This window comes from Mustela putorius, unplaced genomic scaffold, assembly GCF_011764305.1.
Source record: "Mustela putorius furo isolate JIRA1106 unplaced genomic scaffold, ASM1176430v1.1 tig00000228_pilon_pilon_pilon, whole genome shotgun sequence".
Classification (NCBI taxonomy): domain Eukaryota; kingdom Metazoa; phylum Chordata; class Mammalia; order Carnivora; family Mustelidae; genus Mustela; species Mustela putorius.
Genome location: NW_025421322.1, coordinates 6,237,301 through 6,258,429, shown reverse-complemented (window position 1 = coordinate 6,258,429; position 21,129 = coordinate 6,237,301). Strand labels below are relative to the sequence as shown.

Here is a 21,129-nt window from a genome sequence, read left to right as displayed (position 1 = left end):
TTAAGAGTGAAGCTGTGTGGTGTTCGGTGTGGGACCGTGTAAGGCAGGACATCCCCAGGTATATGACCCAGGAGCTACCTTAACGAGCATCATTGAAATGCCAGGCCGTGCTAATAGGAAAGCCAGATCCAGAAATGCTAACGTTATAAAGCGACTGGCATAAAGGGTCTCGTGTTTGGCAGCCTTGGCAGTAGTCAGGCCTGCAGACGTAAGGAGAGAAACAGTTGCACGAAAAGGACACAGGAAGAGAGTTCAAGTCCTCTCATTATTCGAAGTCCTGATGGAATCTGAGCTGCTGGGTCAGTGGGTGGGGGCACCCAGCTCTTGACTGGGATCTTCCCAGGAGTCCTGGGGGGGAGAGGCACAAGGTGTAAACACAAGCCCCAGCACGGGGTCCAAATTGCAGTGAGGACTTCGCAGCTCAAGTGAGGACTTTGGAATTGGAATCCAGAAGCCTGGGGCTTGGGATCTACCTTTTCACAAGATTTTCAAGGTGATTCTTAACTCTCAGCAGCTAACCTTTGACAACCACCAGTACCTCTTAGGCCTCTCCATCTACAAGGATCTCTTGCTGTAGACAGACCACCCAGCACCAGGAATTTCATTCAGTCGAGCATGTGGCTGCTCAGCACGTAGCAGGAGGAAGCAAGCTCTGTGCCCTTGGATTTATTTGTTTTATTTATGTATTTATTTTTATTCTTATTTTATTTGAGTATAGTTGACATATGATGTTACATTAGTTTCAGGTTTATATCTCAGTGATGCATTATTCTGTGTTCACAGTGTAGCTACTACCATCTGTCACCAACCATCACTATTACGATACCACTGAATATTCCTTATGCCATGGCTCTTATTCCCGTGACTTACTCATTCAATTTGGAAGCCTGTGTCTCCCACTCTCCTTCACCATTTTATCCAACCCCCACCTCCCCTCTGGCAACCATCAGGTTGTTCTCTGTATTTATAGATCTGATTCTGCCTTTTGTTTTATTCATCTGATTTTTTTTATGACACTTTTAAGTGAAATCTTATGGTATTGGTCTCTCTCATCCGACCTGTGTCACTTAGCACAATACCCTCTAGATCCATCCATGTTGTTGCAAATGGCTGTGCCCTTGGATTTAACAAGTGATTCTAGAATACTGGCACCGCTTTAGGCCTTGCAAGCAACCCTGGCCTTTAGGGATTGGTAATTTATAAAGTCACAATCTGCACTCTCAACCCGGCATGGCCACTTAGCATCACTCGCATCACTGAAAACTCTTGTTATGGATATATGCCACTGGTCACAAAAGATCGGACGCAAATAGAAGGTTATCGTCCCAGATCACTACCACAACTAGAAAACAACTCCAAATTCCTTATTTGCGAGGAACAACCTAAGAATGGGACTAACTCACAAAGCTTACAACAGAGCCTACAGATCTCTTAAGTAGGGCTATCCAGTTCAGCAAGTAAAAATACAAGACACCCAGTTCAATTTGAATTTCAGATAAACATAGAATTTTTTTTTCATTATGAGTATATCCCATGAAGTATTTAGGACATACTTATGTTCTAACATGAATTAGTTATTTATCTGAAATTCCAATTTAAATGGGCTTCCCATATTTTATCTGGCAGTCCTACCCCTCTGCTTTTTTAGGGACACTTCCCAAAAGATCAAGGCTGTTAGATTTGAATATCTGGTCCTAAGAAGTTGACAAGGGAGTGGAGGTCAGGGAACATGCCCTATTGTCTTCCTTAGAAAGGAATGCCTTAGAAAGGAAAGCATGCCTTCCTTAGAAAGCCTTCTTTAGTGCATAGGATTTGGGGTATAATAAATACACGAGGAGTTGGTATCAGATGGTTCTTATTCAAAGGAGGCTGACCTTGGTGCTGACCTCTTAGGAGCTGTAAACGGAGGCTGATATGCCACAGGTGGGCCTCCTCACATCCGTGTCGGTGAGAGCCTCTACCCTGCCTCACTGCCCATGCTCCCATCGCTTGTGACATGAGATGGTGGTTGGCAGGGCCTGAAAACTGTATCTTGCAACCTAAATATATCTCTTTCTCTTCGAGCTCTTTCTAGCTTCATGAGATTAAACCTCCCTTCAAATATCACGAGTTCCTGCAAAGGTTTTATAAGCTAAATCCTAATTCCCCACTGGTTAACGTGATCTTTTCAGCGTTCCATCTCTGTTTTGGAATGATTTTTTTTCACCCCAGGAGTAATAAGTTAACTAACGATCCACAAGGGGAGTTTCTATTTCAAGAAGACTTTGTAAAGTGGAAGAATGCTTTGGGTATTTTCTTTCATTGTAGGGCCCCACGCTCTTTGAGTCAGGGCACACCTGTTTTCGGGAAACAGTTTGTCAGCAAGACAGCATCGGTTTTCTGGGAGCGTGCCAAAGAACCTGTGTCCTTTCCTTTTGATTTATTTCCTTAAATTGCTCTCCAGAAGACAGATATTAATGGGAGGAAAGAGCAGCAGCCATCTACGGGTGATTAGTGAGTTTGTGCCGTCTGCTTCATTGCAATCAAGTCCGGTTCTCGTGTGCAGCTACTGGGGCTTTCTTGGTAATATTTAAGAGGAAAATCATATTTTAACTCTGCCTAAATAGTACCTGGTGACCACCTGAAATAATCATTTTTCATTACTCACCTTTGAGGTAAGTCAGTATTAATCCCTTATTATTTCATGAGAAAACCAAATCCCAAAGGAGCGGATTCTGACCCAATAGTATGTGGTGATCAGAGTCAGGCCTATGACTCTTAAACCCTCTTCCCCCCCTCCGATAAGCAGATTGTCATCTTTCACCAGCGCTGTGCAATGTACAAAGACCCAAATTTAGAAAACGTATTTCCACTTAACAACATAGCTCTACATGTGGGGCAGGAGTATTCAACTCTCATGTCATATAAGAATTACCTAAACTGCCAGTGCTAGGGTCACAATCCTAGAGATTCTTGGTCCTTTGGTCTGGGGTGTGGCCAAGGCATAGGTTTCTTGCTTTTTTTGTTTGTTTGTTTGTTTAAAAAAAAAAAAAAAAAAAGCTTCCAGGAAGCTCAGGTGCAGGGAGATTGAGAATGTTAGTCCATGCAAAGCAAACAGGGATTCATGGGATGCTGAAGTTGAAACCTGACCCAGTGATGGTAAGTGTCCATTAGAGACCCTGCATATGCAGTCTCTGGAGACATAGACACTTAGCTTGGTTTAAAACCATTTAGTTACCAGAAAGGGAACATGAGCACAGAGTAGTTTCCTAGTTAACTCTAGTAGAAATACATTGCTCTGACAGAGGGACAGGGAGAAGAGAACAAACCCAGGGGATGGTGTGCTGACCAGACTGCTGAAGGAGGGGTGATGTTGGGAACCCAGGCTGCCTCAGGATCATGACTTCAGAAGAGTGCCATGTTCCTGGGCAGTGGTTCCAGAAGGTGAATAGGTAGACCTTGTTTGGGGACCCTGGGGGGTGGATCAAGGGAAGCTTATTGATTCCAAGCAGTGTGCACTCTGAGGTCAGACTGCCTGGATTCAAATAATTCTGACTCTATCACTTAAGTTCTGTGAACTCGGGCAAGTTACTATCTCTCAAATGATCAGTTTCCTGATTTGGAAAATAGGTAGAAGTTGCAACTTCCTCATCATTTGTTGGGACATTGAAATGAGATAATATATTATACCTCAGTGCCCCACCCCTCAATCTTTCTAAGGTAACTAGATCACTGTGAAATTTTCTTGATTAAAATGGGTTGGACCATTACCTTTGCCTTCAAGGTAACTCATTCTCACAAGGCAGCACAAGGTTAGACTTAAGGTAGTGAGCCGTATGTTGATTCAGAAGCAAGAGATTTCATGCATAAAACCTTACAAGAGGACCCCTCGGCCACAGAGTTGCAGGGTAAAGCTGCGGAGTCCAGGGTGAGGCCATGTCCTTGGACCAAAGAATGAGAACAGCTACCGGGAAGCCAAAGGGGTTATGACAAGACTCGAGTCAAAGAGGATGGACAGCTACCAAAGTCAGAGTTTATAGAGCCAAGCCCCTCAAAAATCCCTGATCCAGAAACCAGGGAAGGTGCCTGAGGCTGAAGGAGGTGGTTGTAGGAAAATACTTCCAAAGCCCCTGTTGGGAACCAGCAAGGCTTCTTTGATCTCTGCCTCTTTTGAAAGTTGCTTAAAGCCAAGGAGGTTCTGGAATTGAGTGTGTTAGCAGGCCTTTCTGACAAGCATGTGTGCTGAGAGAAGATTGGGGTTTCTAAAGCAGAGCACTCTGACTCTGCTTGAAGACCGTGGACCTCTCAGCATTTCCCACAGTGGGACCCACAGAAGGCAGGTTCTGTGGGATGTTCCATGACAAACATATTTGCTAGGTGAAAGAAATTTAGCATGCTTCTTAATTAAAAAACTTTTCAGTCCTTTTAATTTGCTTGTAAATGTCTAAGGGGAATATATGGTAAGGTGTGTTTCCCAAACTAATTGGGCCATGGAACCCTTTCTTCTTGGAACCTAACTCCTATGGTTCTTTTGCCATCTTAACTCCTGAGGCTTTTGCCTTAACACCCTTTCCTCCTTCTCAGGGGTGTGTAGAACCCTCTATGGCCTCGTTCCAGGTCCCTACCATTCACAGAAGGAGTAAGATGAGGCTATTGACTAGAGGCTGGCAGGCCTGTGCCTGTCTTGATCTTCTCTCTGGCACATAGTTGGGACTCAAATAGTGCTTATTTGTAGAATAATTATTCATTAAATGGATGAATGAAATAATCTAGTTACTACTTATAACTCCAATTACTGCCATAGAAAGTACCTTCGGTATTCAGGGTTAACTATTCAACTGACCCACTCTTGATGGAGGAGGTGTTTTCTGAGATTATTTTGTTAAAAGGACCAAGAATCAAGAGATGTGAGTTATGGTCTCAACTTGGTGCCACTCTTTTCTACGTACCCAAAAGACTTCTTAATAATCTTGGCATCCCACTCCAAAACAGTAATGGAAGTAGTCTGCAACAATTAAACTCCACAAATATAAAATATAATCCAAATGATTCCCTTATGAATTAGACCCATCTGTTAATGTCCTCTTGGGCCCTTTCATATCTAGTCTGAACCTTTTTGAAAATCTAGGTATGCGCAGTAAAGACTACCCCCAAGCATGTTTTAGAACCATAGGCTTCAAAAGCTAATAATATACTATATGTTGGCTAATTTAATTTAAATTAAAAAAAAAGAAAGTTGCATTCAACACAGAAAAATTAAATAAATAACCATAGGCTTTGCATGTTTAAATGGAGAAGAGAGATGGAACAAGATGGACTATTTTCTTTGACTATTTTATAGGGAATAGTGTTTATTTTCAGCAGGTTCCCAAATAACGTAAAGTTTTTCTTCTGTACTTTGGGCTACTGCATCCCAGGAATGATACATTTTTGTGTGTTTTCTCCCATTCTAACCCACCTTGACTTGCTCATATAGAGGTAGTATGATGCTAAAGTAATTGCTGCTAAAACTGTGCAAAGGGTCACATCAGACACACAGCCTAACCGTGGCACTGCTGTGCAAGGAGACGGGGGCTCCTTATTGCTTGTGGGTTCACACATCTGCACTCATTGGATGGCAGTCACTTTTTATTTTTTAGTTTTTGGAGAGGGTGCGCAGAAGCAAGGCAACCAACTTGATAGGGAGGAATTGGGACTATTATCAGGTCCACAGGCTGAGATGACTAGGAAAGAAAGCTCATTCATTTGAACTCTTGTGCATTGTAAGTTATGCTTGACTTGGGGGAGTTAAATTTAAAGCTTATTAATGTACATGATAATGTATAAAAATACAGTGAATATATTATTTTAACCCTGAATTGTAACAGAGTCTAAAGATTTTTATCTATTTTTTTTAAAAGATTTTATTTATTTATTTATTTGATAGACAAAGATCACAAGTAGGCAGAGAGGCAGGCAGGGAGAGAGGAGGAAGCAGGCTCCCCGCTGAGCAGAGAGCCTGATGCGGGCCTCCATCCCAGGACCCTAGGATCATGACCTGAGCCAAAGGCAGAGGCTTTAACCCAGGGAGCCATCCAGGTACCCCATGTTTTTTAAACATTTATATTAATAGTCTTCAACCTGTGTAAGGATTAAACAAGTCACTATTTTGAAAATAAAGTTATTTGAAATCATGACTTTCGGGAAATCTAGGCTGTGTCTGTCTCTGCACTGGGCTCTGGGAGCGCAAAAGAGACTTGGAAGTTCATGCTGTTTGCCAAGTGGGTCAAGAGGCCCTGTTGTCCCAGAGGACAGCTGGCACACAGAGGCAAGCCACTCGCTCTAATTTTATTTTTTCCTGGTAAAGAAATAGCAACTATTTGCCATCCTACTTCTTTGCAAGAAAGCAATAAGGTGTTTATGTAGTGATTCTGGCACTTTTAAACCATTTGTTCAGTGTAAATTGTTACTATCAGAAGGAGGCATTTGACAAGGAGACTGTAGGTGATGGGGAAAATCCAGAAAAAGAAAGTAATCACAATAATTTAAGCTGACCAGTATAATGCAAGCTTTAGATGAGATTTCTTTAAGAGACTTAGTCTAGGGTGCCAGGCACGTAGCTGTTTGGAGCTCTTGACTGGAGAAATGAATAATACAAGAGAACCAACTAATGTTGCTTTAGCTATTTCAAAGCAATCTTGTATCTACACAGAAACATCAATTATAGTGGGGTCCGCCTGGAGAGCACAGGGTTACACAGCAGGTTTTCCAAAACCCAAAGCCTACTCTCTGAAATGTATGGCCACAAAGGATGCATTTCTGAAATCTGATGTTTCCTGTCTTATTCAAATATCAATGATGATGGTTAGGAACCTTCCAGAGCTACCGGACTCTTTTTCATGTTCAATGACCAGGACAACAAAAGCCTCATCAATCCGCTAATGATCTTCACTCTGCTCTTTGAATTCTGCTCTGGGGCTGCTGGTTCTTCCATCAGTGTTTGTCTCTCCTCTGTTCAGTCCGGCTGGCCTGCATTACCCTGAGTCCCTTGAACGTAAATGGCTCGGCCCTGGTTAATTGGGTTATTTGATTTCTTTCCTCCCCGGTGGCTAATTTTGTTTGAGATTTCACAGTGCTTCTAAATTTGTATTTGTAAACAAACAGGGACACTCTTTTCTTCAAGTCATTTATTTAAATCAAAATTAGAAGACCTTTTAACCTTCATACAATCAACCTGATGAAAGTTGCTATTGTAGGTGGATATTGAAAATGTGCACAAGTGTCTCAGCAAAAAAAAGGGGGGGGGGGATTGCATTTTGTTTTATGCCTGTTTTAGATTTGGAAGGCTGTGGATGCCTGCCTGTTTTAGATTTGTAAGGCTGTGGATCAGTGAGTGAGCGTATCTCAGTTAGAGGCTAGCATGCCTAGGCCTTCTACTACTAGATTTTGGAAATATGTAGAGTTTATAGTCAGTGTCCAGTTAAAAGCTCACAGGTAATTTATTATAATTCATTTCCTTTGTGAAGAGGGAGAACCAGATGAATTAGGACATGATGGATGGGCTCTTTGAAGCACCAGAAAACATTAACCTATGGATTCAAATAAATTTGGTATAGGACTTCTAGTTTAATGTTGGACAGTATTGTTATAAGATACTTGGGATATGGACATTGTATTAGTTCCTGTGACTGCTGTAACAAATCCCCACAAATGTAGTGGCCCGAACGCACATTTATTATCTTACAGTCCTGGAGATCAGAAGCCTAAAATGGGTCAACAGAACAGAGTTGCCTTCTGGAGACAGTAGAGGAGGGTCTTTCTTTGCCTTTTCTAGCTTCTAGAGGTTGCCCATGTCACCCTGACCTCTGCTTCTTCTGTCTTGACTTCTCTCCAACTCTGATACTCCTGCCTCCAGCTTATGAGCATCCTTGAGACCACACTGGGCTGATTATCTCTGGTAATCCGAGATAACTTTCCCGTCTCACCATTCTTGACTCTATCGTAGGTGCAAAACCTCTTTGCCATGTAAGGCAACAAATTTCCAGGTTTCAGAGATTAGGATGCGGACATCTCTGGGGCCCATTATTCTGCCAGACGCACACAAAGTAATGCACCCTTTCTAATCGGTTTTCTCGTTGGTCTTCCCCCAAAGCTCAAGGAGCTCATTGCAGCTCTGGTCTGCAGGGGTGGACCATGACTTTGAACCAATCATGCAGCAGAGAGACCTCCTAGGAGAAGAAAGCCTGCTGTGGAGTCTGCTCTGTGGACACTTCCAGTGGGTACCAAATTGGTGTTTTCTCCCTTTCCACCACAGTCTTGCAAGTGTAACATGTAACTCATTACATAGCATCAAAAGCTGTGGGGGTGGCATTCACAAGCATTGGGGCTCTAGGGGGCGCCTGCGACTCTCCATCTAAGGTGCAAAGTACTTAGCAAGTGCCTAGGGAATTGTTGTTGCCTGTGAGTGGCGGTCATGGTGGCCTGCCGTGGCGCGGAGCTGCCGGGCACACCAGAGGTCAGGAGTGGACACGAGCAGGGCGGAGAGCTCTTGGGAGGCCAAAGCCATGCGTGTTAACACACGAGGCAGGACACTGCACTGTCACTGAACGTGCAGCACAAACCCAGTGACGAGTGAGGAGACGTGGCACAAATCACGGCCTTCTCAACATCACAGAAGAGGAAGATCCCAGAGGGTCCAGATCAGCTCAGTCCATGGGCAATTCCTTTAGCCATGCTGGGAGGCTGATCGCGGCTGACACCTGAGCCCCTGGCAGATTTACAGCTGTACAAATCATTATTTGCTTGCCAAATTACTTCCGCGGAACGGAAAATACCATCTGATTCCAGAATGTGCCTTCAGTTTTAGTCTCAGTAATCCACTTTATTGTCATCCTAAATCCTGCTCCAGATGTTGTCAGATACAAGAACGTGGACCAAGTGCATTCCACCTCCCGAAAGCACTAATATTTATTGAATATTTACTCTGTGCCAGACGCTGCAAGTGGTAGCTGCCTAAAATAGATTTCATTATTTATTCCTTGCATTAATGCTATTATAATTCTGATTGATTTTTTTAAAGGTTTTATTTATTTGACAGAGATCACAAGAAGGCAGAGAGGCAGGTAGAGAAAGAGGGGGAAGCAGGATCCCCGCTGAGCAGAGAGCCCGATGCCGGACTCTATCCCAGGATCCTGGGATCATGACCTGAGCTGAAAGCAGAGGCTTTAACCCACTGAGCCACCCAGATGCCCAATTCTGATTGATTTTACAGACGACAAAGCTGACTTCTTAAGTCTGAGGAACTTTCCAAACTTAATGAAACTTGTAAATGGTGGAGCCACATGTCCACTCCAAATTTTTCTGTCCCCAAGCCCCAGATCTAGGCACTTAAAGGGAGAAAAACCAAGTGATAATAAAATGACAGCAGGAACGACAGCTACTTCTAAAATGGAAAAATATCCATAAGAGGAAAAAATGAGTTGCAAGGTTATATGTAGGTTATGATTAGATTTTAAATAGGAATGTGTAAATGCATATACATATATATTTATATATGTTATGCTTTATATGTTATATATTCATATATGTATTTTACATATACATATATACTTTGCATACCTGTATATTTTTAGGTATATACATATTTATATTTATGGTGAGCTTTTTTGAAAACTGATGGAAGTTATAGTCCTTATCCTTAAAAATGCATCTGCATACATGCCCACAAACTTTCTCACACAAGTCGAAGAAGTTAATGTCACGGATCTCTAACATACATGTATTACAGAGAATAATCTGGAGGGATATACATAAACTATTAATCATGCTCTGTGAAGGATGGGATTGTTAGAAATTTTTCACATTATCCTTTATGCTTTTCTGTATTGGCTGAATTTGTTTCCAGCGAGGAGCGTGCATCATATCTGTAACCAAGAAAAAAAATTTAAGATTATGAATGAAGTTCAGTTGTTCCAACCTAAAATGGAATTTATTGCTTATTTTTCTGCCGATGACCAGGCTTCTAATGTTTGTGGCATAACACAGAGATGATGGGGAGACCTCGGAAAAGCTGTGGAGAACGCCTCTATGATGTGTAGGGAATGCACTACCTATGGGCTATTCTATGAAAAACAGAACAAAACAAAATAAACCCACTCTCCATCGAAGTTAGTAACTGAAAATAAGTAGGTGTGCGTGGGAAAGCATAAAGGGCGTTTCTGAAAGCATTATCAGAGTTATCCACTGGGAATGAGAAGGGTGCCTAAGGCTTTGGGGGAGCTCTGTAAGTGAGAATCGGCAATGCCACACTGCCGATGAGAGGAGCTGTGCAAATTAGCCTCGAGTTTGGAAATGACCTCTTAATCCTCATTTCAAGCCAGTCTAGCACTAATTGAAATGGCTGTTTCCAGGGCATCCTGTCTTAACCGAGGGAGTTTCCTTAAGCTCTTCACCTGCTCACTCTTGATGTCCCTGGAATCGAGGTATCAGGATCGTCGTCTTACCAGGAGCACTGGGCTCTCTCCTCATTCTTACCCCTCCCCCACATATACACCCCATTTCTCTTCAGGGAATTTCCATACAGCTCTATACTCAAATCTTATGCTGAGCATGAACAAAGAATCCAGGAGCTACTTACTTTTCACTAAGGAAAAAAAAACAAAAACGCATCGTGCGGGTTTTAGAAGGAATCTGTCACATCGCAGCCTGATTTAATCTTCATATATTGGATTTTTGTACGTGTTGGGGTTTGACAGTAGCCAGAGACCCCAAGAGTTCTCACTGTCAAGGCTAGTCCTGAACCTCTTCCCACAGCCCCCCATCTCCCCCAGCCTCCCTTCCCACAGCGTCCTCTTCTGTTTCATGTGGCACCTGCAGGAGCAGCAACTATATCTGAAGCCCCCTGGGTCCATACCAGCGTGCTAGGCAAGAAAGGACAGGACTGCTCTCCACTGCCCCGCCTGCTCTGAAAACAGAATTTGCAGCTTACTGTCAGTTCCTCTCCTTGGATGGGAGGTAAGGGCCATTTTCACGGAGTGCTGTGTATAGAAGTCCACATAAGGATGTTGTGTTGTCCACTGCCTTCCTACAGGTTGGGACTGGAGAAGGATCTAACTCTCTTTGCACACTGCTTACAGCCAGGAGCTTCCCACCTTCCCTGGAAATCAGGACAGTCACCATTTGCCCCGGAGGACTTACAGGCCTGAGCTCCCCGAGAGAGGCAGGCTTCATGAGTAGCAGGCTGTTACCAGAGGCAATAAATAGACTGTCATGGTGAAGAATCCCTATTTTTGAGTTCGAACAACCTGGAATTGAATCCTGGCCTGGCCACTGACTAAATGTGGTTTTATAAAGTTTCTCACTTTCTCTTAACGTCTGTTTCCTTGCATGAGGGACAGAGGTATTAATGTCTGCATTGCAAAACCATGGAGAGGACTCAGTAGGTTGAACAAAACTCTTCTAAAGAGGGCTCATACTCACTATCTCCAACTCCCCTTCCCATATTTACTCCTAAACCCGCACCACCAGGCGTTGGCCCCATGTCTCCAATGCTGTGTCTCTTGTCAAGGTAACTGATGGCCACTGAATTGCTAAATGCAGTGGCATTTACTAATGGCAATGACCAATCAGCCGCATTTGGTAGAAGAGAACACTCCTTCCTCCTTGATGTGATTCTCTTCTTGGCTTCAGGATAACACGCTTCCTTGGTTTCCTCCTATCTTCGTGGCCACTCCTTCTCAATCCCTGTGGCTGAGGTGCCTGATATTTAGACATTGCAGACACCCAGGACTTAGGAACTGTTCCTTTTTTCTATCAGTATTTATTCCTTCAGTCATCTCACCCAGTCTTCTGGCTTTAAAGATGATCTCTGCCAGTGATTCCCAAATATATAATACCAGCCCTAAACTCAGTTCCAAACTCCAGACTCACATCCAGCTGCCTACTGTGCTTTCCCCTTAGTATTTAGCACTGCACATTAATCAGGTTCTCCAGAGAAATGGAACCAATAGGATGGATGAATGTAGCAACGGGATGGACAGATGATGTTTCTCTATTATAAGGATTACGGATACAGGCAAATCCCAAGGTCTATAGGGTGAGTTGGCAAGCTATGGAGGAGAATGATGGTTTAGTTCCAGTCTGAGGCCAAAGGCTGAGAACCAGGAGAGCCAATGGTTTAGTTCTGATCTGAAAACCAGCAGGCTCAAGACCCAGGAAGAGCTAATGTTTCAGTTTGGGTGTAAATGCAGGAGAAATCCCATGTCCCAGTTCAAAGGCTGTCAAGCAGGAGGAATTCTCTCTTATTTGGGGAAGAGTCAGTCTTTCTGTTCTGTTCAGGCCTTCAGCTGATTGGGTGAGGCCCACCCATAGCTACTGATTCAAATGTTAATTTCATCCAAAAGCACCCTCACAAAAACTCCCAGGATAGTATTACACCAAATACCTGGGCACCTTGGGACTACTCCTGATCTGGACCAGATTACTCTACCTACACCTTTCCTTGTACTGCTTGAAAACTACATCCTTCCCATTTGTCTTGAGTCGAAACCTGAGTCACCCTTGATTCCTCACTTCTCTCACATCCCACATACAGCCTTGTCTGAAGATCCTGTTCATCTGCAGAACAGATCCAGAATTCAACCACAGCTTGCCACTTGCACTGCTACTACCCTAATCTGGGCCATTGCCATTGCTCATGGTGCACTCTTGTTAACACCATGCTTGAAATTGCTGTCACCTATCTTCTTGCTCTCCTTGGCTCTCATTTTATCTGTAAGTACTTCTCACCTTTTACAGACCATATAATTTCCTTACTCACGCTGGTTGTGGTTTTATCTTTCGGCCTCGGGTACATGGCCTAGAACAGTGCCTGATATACATAAAATAAATGTTGGTTGCATGCTTTGCCATTGTAGAGATGAGTAGACTATGCTCAAAGGAAGTAAGAATTTGCCAAGGCGACACAGTTCATAGGGAGTAAAGTGATTCTAAAACAGTACTTAACAAAGTCACAGGCAAGAAGTACCAATCGATGTTAGGTACCTTTCTCCAGCACTGTTATTGGGCATCTGTTTTCCATTTTCTATTAAAAGTAGACCTTATGCAGATAGCAGGGTCTGTAGACCAATACTAATTGATGTGACTATGCTTAACCTGTTCTCTTAATCTTTCTATACCTTTTGGTCATCTGATAAAATTCTCTTGTGAAATAGCCTCACCTTTCTTACATTAACAGGTTAATGTTATGTTCCCCAGGTCTTCTTTTCTTGTTGTGCTCTTAAAAAGTCAAGCTAGACATCATTCTAGAGTTGTTCTTACAAAGTAATCTTTTTATTTTCTTATAGTACATATAATGGTATTAAAGTATTTCACAAGAGCAAAATGGGATTTTTATGAACTATAGCTGTATCATCATGCACAAATATGAGTTGAGCACTTATTCTATGTGGGCTCCTTGTTGGGGTTGGGGAAATAAAGAAGCTTCTAGAAATTCTTCATCTATTAGGGAAAATATATATATGTTAGTTGGGATAGTGATTCAGTTGCTTTAACAGAGATCAAATAACAGTGGCTTAAAGAAGACAGAGGAGTTTCTTTCTTTCTCTGTTTCCAACTGATAAATTATCAAGGCATAATTGCCAATTGCCAGTTAGCGGCATGCAAGTGGACGAGGTTTTTCCTTTATGGCTTTGTCAAGGGAGCGGAGATGGTCTCCCAGGGTCATATGGTGCCCAACTCCTCCCATGTCATTGCCCTACTGTACTGTATTCTCATGATGCTAGAATGTAGCTCCCACTCCCACATACACATGCTAGACCCTGGGGAGGGAGCAGTGGGTAGGAAAAGTAAACAAGTGGCTTCCTTGTAACGATTGCACATCTCATGTCTACTCGCATCCCATATCCACTGGCCAGAACTTAGTTTCATGACCAGACTGAAAATAAGCCAAGAAACACCGTCTGTAGCCACGTGCCCAGCTTGGGCAATTCTATTACTAAGACCAAGGAGAGAGTGATGTTGGGAAACAACTGAGAGTCCCTATGTCTGTAAATATTTTTGCCACCTGCAACTAAATCAGGTCTTGAAGGGCAGAGCCGCACCTTCCTTTCTCAGCACCTCGCATCCTGGGGATGTTCAATAAATATTTGTTGATTGGGTGGTTTGGTTAGTACACTTTCATCCAAGAGATTTTATGGAGAGTTCTTATTCTAATGCCCAAAACAAGCATCAGTCAATCCCAGGGTAAATACTAAAGGAAAATAAATGTCAAAGGGCAGCTCTGTCAGAGCTAGGTTCTCTGCACACCCCCACACCCCTTCCTGCTGGAGAGGCCGCCTGTGGTAAAACAGGCTCAAGGTGCAAAATGAGTTCGTGTTCCCACTGATTGTCTGCCTCATGAATGCACCCAGACACTGAGCTACTTACTGCTGCAGCAGATTTGCTGACCTCATTTGGGGAACTAGAAGCCAGAGGTAAGTGTGGTTTCGGGGCACGCTTGCATTCCCTTCTCAATGCATCATGTTTTATGGGAACCAGGATCCCAGGCTTCCCCTCACCCAGGTGGCCGTCAGGCTGGTGGAATTGTTTTCTCCAGTCTACAAGGAAATGAAAATGGGTCCTGCTGGAGGAAGTAAATAGAGCAGCAGTAAAGCGTCCCTCCCCGTGGATCTGAACATCTGTTCAAACTTTTCCCAGCTCCCATGAGGAAGGGACGGAGCCCAAACCTTCGAGCCGTAAAGGAAAAACCTCATCAGTTAACTGGCAGTTGGCGATCATTTGAACTGAACTGACCCTGAGTTTATCTCTATGATGCTTCTGAAGGAAGGCCAGCCGGGATAAGTAAATATGGCAAAGAAGAGTATCAGGGATGATCTTTACCATCTTCATGGGAGCAGACCTCTGCACGGCTTAACTTCACGAACCATCGCATTTCAATGCCTGCTGCTTCTGCCTGGTGAGAGTCAGAGTCAGTAGCAGAGGGCATGACCACACCTCATATTGGAACTCATGGTTAAAATGAAGTTGAGTTGCTTTACGGACTTGAAAGAAACAGCCTGAGCTCTATGGCTTGGGAATTTCACTCATGCACACCTGCCTTTCTTCATTTATCCGAATTAGCAAGGAATTTGCTGCCTCTGGTGAAGGCAGTCCAGGGCTCTCCCAGAACCTCAGCTACCCCTAATCCACGGGTTGCATTTGCTTTAGGATGAACAGGCTCCCTTCCCCCTCGTGTTGTCATTTGTCCTTCCCAGAATATTTAGTGGTATGGCCGTTGGCCAGTCCTTTTCTTCTCCTGGTGTAGAAGGCTCCCAAGTGGCTGGCTCTCAGCTGGGCCCCCAGCTGGCTCTTGTTTCCAGCTGCTTAGGGCCCCCTGGCCTGGAGGTAAAGCTGTGGTGATAAGCACTGTAAAAATAAAGTCTGTTGCTAGCCAGGCCAGCCAAGCAGCGTGGGAGGAGTGGAAAATCCAGGCTGTGTGTTCCTAGCATGACAAACAGTCAGTATCTGAGGTGTTCCGCGGGGGGAAAGGGGATGACATGTTCTCTAACCAGGCCTAATCTCGTATTATCAGTGCGCAGCTCTTAGAAAGTCATGTCCGAACCAAGCTGATGGGACTGGAGCCATAACCTTGGGCCAGCTTGTTTACTGCCCACCCTCTGGACTTAGCTCTTGGGGTCTGGTATGGCCAGTGACAGAACGCAGGAGTGAACGCCCTTTATTGAATGGCTAAGGGAGAGTAAGTTCGGAGCAGTGTTTCATCAGGGACCAGGCCAGCCTCCCCTCTGATGTGAGCTGTTGATGATACATTTTTTTTTTAAAGATTTTATTTATTTATTTGACAGAGAGAAATTACAAGTACACTGAGAGGCAGGCAGAGAGAGAGAGAAGGAAGCAGGCTCCCTGCTGAGCAGAGAGCCCGATGCGGGACTCGATCCCAGGACCCTGAGATCATGACCTGAGCCGAAGGCAGCGGCTTAACCCACTGAGCCACCCAGGCGCCCCTGATGATACATTTTTATCCAACATTCTGAGCATCAGGTACTGCTACCCATGTTAGGCTCTGGGGGTAGCTGTATATTTTCACATTTTTTTTTTTTTCACACAGGGGAAGGAAATTATTAATAGAGATTGCTGTCCTTGGAAATTCAGTCTGGCAACCTGAAACTTTGGTGACTTTTTCTGTTCTTCTTTGGGGATGTGTGTGTCTAGCATGTTCTTTAGAACCCTTTGTTGTACAACTGAAGTAAAGTAAGAGTGGAAAAGAAAACACTGCTCTCTCAGCCCTGGGAGTATGCAGGTCCCTGCGATATTCTCAAGACCAGCCTGGAATTCAGATGAGTGCTCCTTCCAGGGGGGAAAAATAAAGTCTTGTTTTCTTCACTTTACTGCTTACAATTTCCCCTATGTACTAGGGGATTAAAGGCAAGTCAGTCTCTCTCCCCTCTCTCTCTCTCCTCCCTTCTTTCTCCTTCCTTCCCCCCAATCCCCTCCCAATCCCCTCTCCCTCTCAGTTTCCTCCTCTTCAAAGACACTGACAACCTCTCTGGCATGTTGCCGAGGCTTAGAAGACAGAATCTTTATAAAAATTTCTTCTAGCGATTGGCATGGAAGCACTGTATAAATCAGCAAGACACTTTGTTGTACAACTTTCTCATTATCAACATTCACTACTGTTTCATTTTATGAATGCTTCTTTTGTCTTCCAAAAAGTGTTTCAGATTAAGCAGTGCTGTTTTGGAAAATGTGGGGTTTCTGCTTGTATGCCTGGCTGGTCGAATTGCAGATAGCTGCCGTGAATATTACAATGCCAGGTTCCTCTGGATGAATTCAAAATAATAATTTTACAGAGTAGGTTGGAGATGGAAGTAGAGATTCACTTGCTTATCCAACTGAGTCACTGGATTTGTTCTTTCTGGTAAAAGAGCTCTGAGATCTACATGTGGCTAAACTATCTGATCCAACAGGGATCGAAGTTCTTCCTGTTACTGGAGACGTAGACTCAAATTCAGTTACCTAATAGGAAGGGGTTTGCACAACCTATGTGGAGCGTTAGGCTGAGTATTGGAGGTATACAGATACAGAACTACCAGCCTTGCTATTGAGGCGTTCATAATCCCCCCCAGGGAACTTTCCTCCAGCAATAGCAACTCTCCTATAATGTGGTGAGCACTAGCTAGAGACAAATGGCTGTGGGGTGGGGTGGAGTGGGAGATGGTATACTTGGTGGGTAAGAATAGCTGGTCTTTGATGGCAGGTGGATGGGGTTAAATCCTGGATTTGACATTATCAAGTGGATGCACAAGTTAGGGAATGAATTAATGCCCAATCTCATTGTTATTATTGGATAATAATAGACTAGAAAAGAAGAAATACTGGAATGATATATAATGTGCTCAAGACAGCATTTGACAGCCAGAACATGCTCAGTGAGTGCTCATTTGTAGCTAGAGACTAAGCATTGATTGGGGCTTTATTTGGTAGAAGCTGGGGCCGTATGAGGAAGGGCGCGAGGGCAAGAACTCGTGGCCATTTCAGAAGAGCCTACCCGCTCTGTGACTGCAGCAGGAATGAGTGAAGAGAGGGTCAAAAGCTTTAGAAAAGACAGGTGGGGACCAGATTTTGAGGAAATTTGTCATGTAGGCCGAGAAGTTAAACTTGACATTGAAGACAATGGGGTGTTGTTGGTGCTTGCAAGCAACAAAGTGGCATAGAGAGATGTGAGGTTTTTTTTTTTTTTAATGGCCTCTCTGGTAGCTGTGTGAGGAACAGCCTTGAGGGAAGACTAGTTAGGAAACGAATACACTAGTGCAAACAAGAAATCATGTTCACATTCACTCTGTCAGTATCTGTTGAAGGCTGATTGTATCTGGGCATTTTTCTAGAAAGAAATGAAGGCAGTGTGGCCAAGGGATGGAGAAAGGGGAAACAATCAAATGAACTCTTCTGGGATTGATAGCAGATGTCTGTGGTGAATAGAATGGGTAAAAACCAGGGACTCTCTGAAAGTGAAAAATAATGTCATGCGAAGATGAGGTTTTTTGAACTGTTGGAATTCAAGATAACTTATCAGGCTAAGGAAAGGAAGAAAAACAGCCAACTTTCCTTCTCACCTTTCTTTTCCCCCTTTTTCCTTAGATTCTTTGGGAAGAGGAATCATAGGAGTTAGTGATGGCCAGCCCCTCTGAAGAGTTGGTCCAGCAGCCTTCTGAGCTTGGGCTGCATTCTTTACTGACTTCCAAGAGACAGTGAATGTTGAGGGAATAGTGAGAAATTAGTAGACAGCATTGGATAATATTCTCACGGTTCACCATGGCTAAGTGTTCAGCTAATTTTTTTTTTAAAAAGAGAGACTAGCACTGCACTTCGGAAAGTTGTTTTCCTGTCAAAGTGGAAATGTTATGTGCAATGATATTAAATAATGGAAAATCTGAGGTTATTTGATGAGAGGTTGAGGACAAGATCTGAAGGCCATCATAGACAAACAGTAGGAGTGAGTGCTGATGTGTAAATATTGACATGGAGCCCAGGAGCAAGCAAGGAAAGAAAAAAGGATTACAGCATGAGATCATTTTGCTTATTGGAAAGATGTTGTTGGCAAAGGAATAATCAAATCTTTAAGAGAAGACAGAGACATAGGCAAGTGGGAAGGGGACACTATTGCCTTTGACTGCATGAATCCTTCCAGAAGTTATCATGGGTACTGTGGTGTAATTTATTGTTAGGGTGAATAAGAGTCAATAACATACACAGTGCATAGCAGAGCAGAGATTCTAGTAAGATAAATTCAATAACCACGAAACAAAACACACTATGTATAATGTATGTTTGAGCCAGATTCTTACCAGAACAATCTCATCTAGCCAGATTCTCTTGTCAGATGCATTTACAACTGGGGGAACTATTCTACAACATGGGGAGTGAAATGACATCTCTCTTATTTTTTAGTTAAATTTTCAGAATTCCCATTATCCTACAAGCAGGAAAGCTACTATGTCTCTCTTGATCTGATCCTTCAATTGTTTAGCAATCTCCGGGGCTTATTCGGTTCAGAAGTGGCCCTGACTTCTACATTCCTACCCTAAATTGCTAAGGTCTTACTGGTCTTCCCATAGTTGCTTCTCACTGTCACACAGTGGTGATGTAGGACACTGACCCTAGTAGTCTGACAGTCACTGCTCGTTCATTGCTTCAGGGACTCCTCGCTGATTCTGTAGACAAGTCAGGCAAGAGGATGTCCCAACCAAGAGAGTTCCCCTATACAGCCACTTCGTAGGCTGTCAGTGAGCTGCACGTGTGCTGAGTCAAGGCCTCTTAAAGCATCTGCCACCTCATGGAATGTCTTTGCCAAGGTTTTTAATACAGTGAACCAGATTTTTTATTAAATTTTTAGAATAAAGGGTCTTGAAACACTCCTCTCCATAGATAGCAAGGCCTCTAGCTCTACATTTATTAAATGAGGCCACTGGGATCTCGTTTTTGCCATTTGTCTTAATAAAAAAGAGGGAGAACAAAAATTTAATCTCTGGTATATCTCCTCTGACAAGATACCTCAATATGCATAGTGTATTTAAGAATTATTTTGCTTCTTGGGGTGCCTGAGTGGCATGGTTTGTTGGGTATCAGACGCTTGATTTTGGCTCAGATTGTGATCTCAGGGTCCTGGGATTGGGCCTGGTATTGGACTCTGCACTCAGCACGGAGTCTGTTTCAGATTCTCTCTCCCTCTCTCTCCCCCTCTGCCTCTCCCACTAATGCACTCTCTCTAAAATAAATAAATAAATAAATAAATAAATAAATATTTTTTAAAAAGAATTCTTTTACTTCTTATTCTCACCTCATTAGTCATAATTAATTCCAGAACTCAAAAGAGTTTAAGCTGAGCTCACAATGGCATTAACTTTTTGGGAATCTCTTATTGCTACTATGATGCATTTTTGCTGGTTTAGATGTCATATTTAAAAAAATAAGAGATTTTATGGGACGCCTGGTGGCTCAGTTGGTTGGACAACTGCCTTCGGCTCAGGTCATGATCCTGGAGTCCCAGGATCGAGTCCTGCATCGGACTCCCAGCTCCATGGGGAGTCTGCTTCTCTCTCTGACCTTCTCCTCGTTCATGCTCTCTCTCTCTCAAGTAAATAAATAAAATCTTAAAAAAAAAAATAAGAGATTTTAAAAATATATATTATTTATATATACTAGTTGACCATATGACCCCACATTCCCAGAGTATTTACATATTCACATACAATATAGAGGCTAAAAGGTAGAAGATTAGCCACTAAAGGTTTGCTTTTTCCTATCTTACTGTTTAGAAAGGGGTGTCAATCTTTAGATGCAAAGATTTCAGCCACAAACAGCTGCTGGACAGTAACAGGATTCTTAGAATGCATTTCCCTGACTTTTCAAACCCATTACCCCATTTCTGCTGGCAAGCCTTAGAATGTGAGATGCAGGCTGGAAAGAGGCTGCTGGAAGGGAAACGCGTGATACAAAGGAGAAGAGATTTTGAGAGATAGGAGAATATGGGATAAGTGAGGGACAGAAGAGGTGGGGAGGTATGGTAGCCTCTGTGCATGAGAGAGTGTTGACTATGAACCTTGATGACTGTTGGATCAATCTTTATTAGAAAACAGCTATGCTGGGCGTGGTTGACAGAGCATAGCTGAACAGACCAAACTGAGTTATCGTTTACTGTGATTAAGGTGACCATACAGTTTATTGTCCAAACAGGATTACTTTTCTGAGTATTGATATTACTCTATTAATAATAAAGCTGGGGCAACAGGTGTAAACCAAGACGATTGTGGGCAAACCAAGAGTTATGGTCATACTAACCATGATAGATCTGTATATTGAAGATACTGTATTTTAAAATCAAGCTGTTGGCTAGGGAAAAAAAGAATACATTATTCTAATTGCCATGAGAGCTAAGAAAAGCTGCGCCACCCAAAGGAATTGATTAATCTGGTTTCAGAGAAAAGACTCATACACAAAGAAATTTCCAGGAACCATTTAAAGCGGTCTCTAAGTGCCAAATAAATGATAGGCATGGGTTGTCAATTATACCTCAGTGAAGCTGGGGAAGAAATGATAGTCACAAAATGTGGTAGGAACGACAATGACTTTGGGGTTGGAAGCCTTGTGTCAGGTCATGGACCTGTCTTTAGCTGGGTG

At 43.1% G+C, this 21,129-nt stretch overlaps 1 protein-coding gene across 4 annotated transcripts in view; it reads left to right on the top strand.

Annotated features, from left to right (window-relative positions):
• The window catches only part of NCALD (neurocalcin delta), a 383,045-nt gene that overhangs the window by 323,017 nt on the left and 38,899 nt on the right, over positions 1-21,129 (top strand). The gene's annotated exons all lie outside the window — the stretch shown is intronic.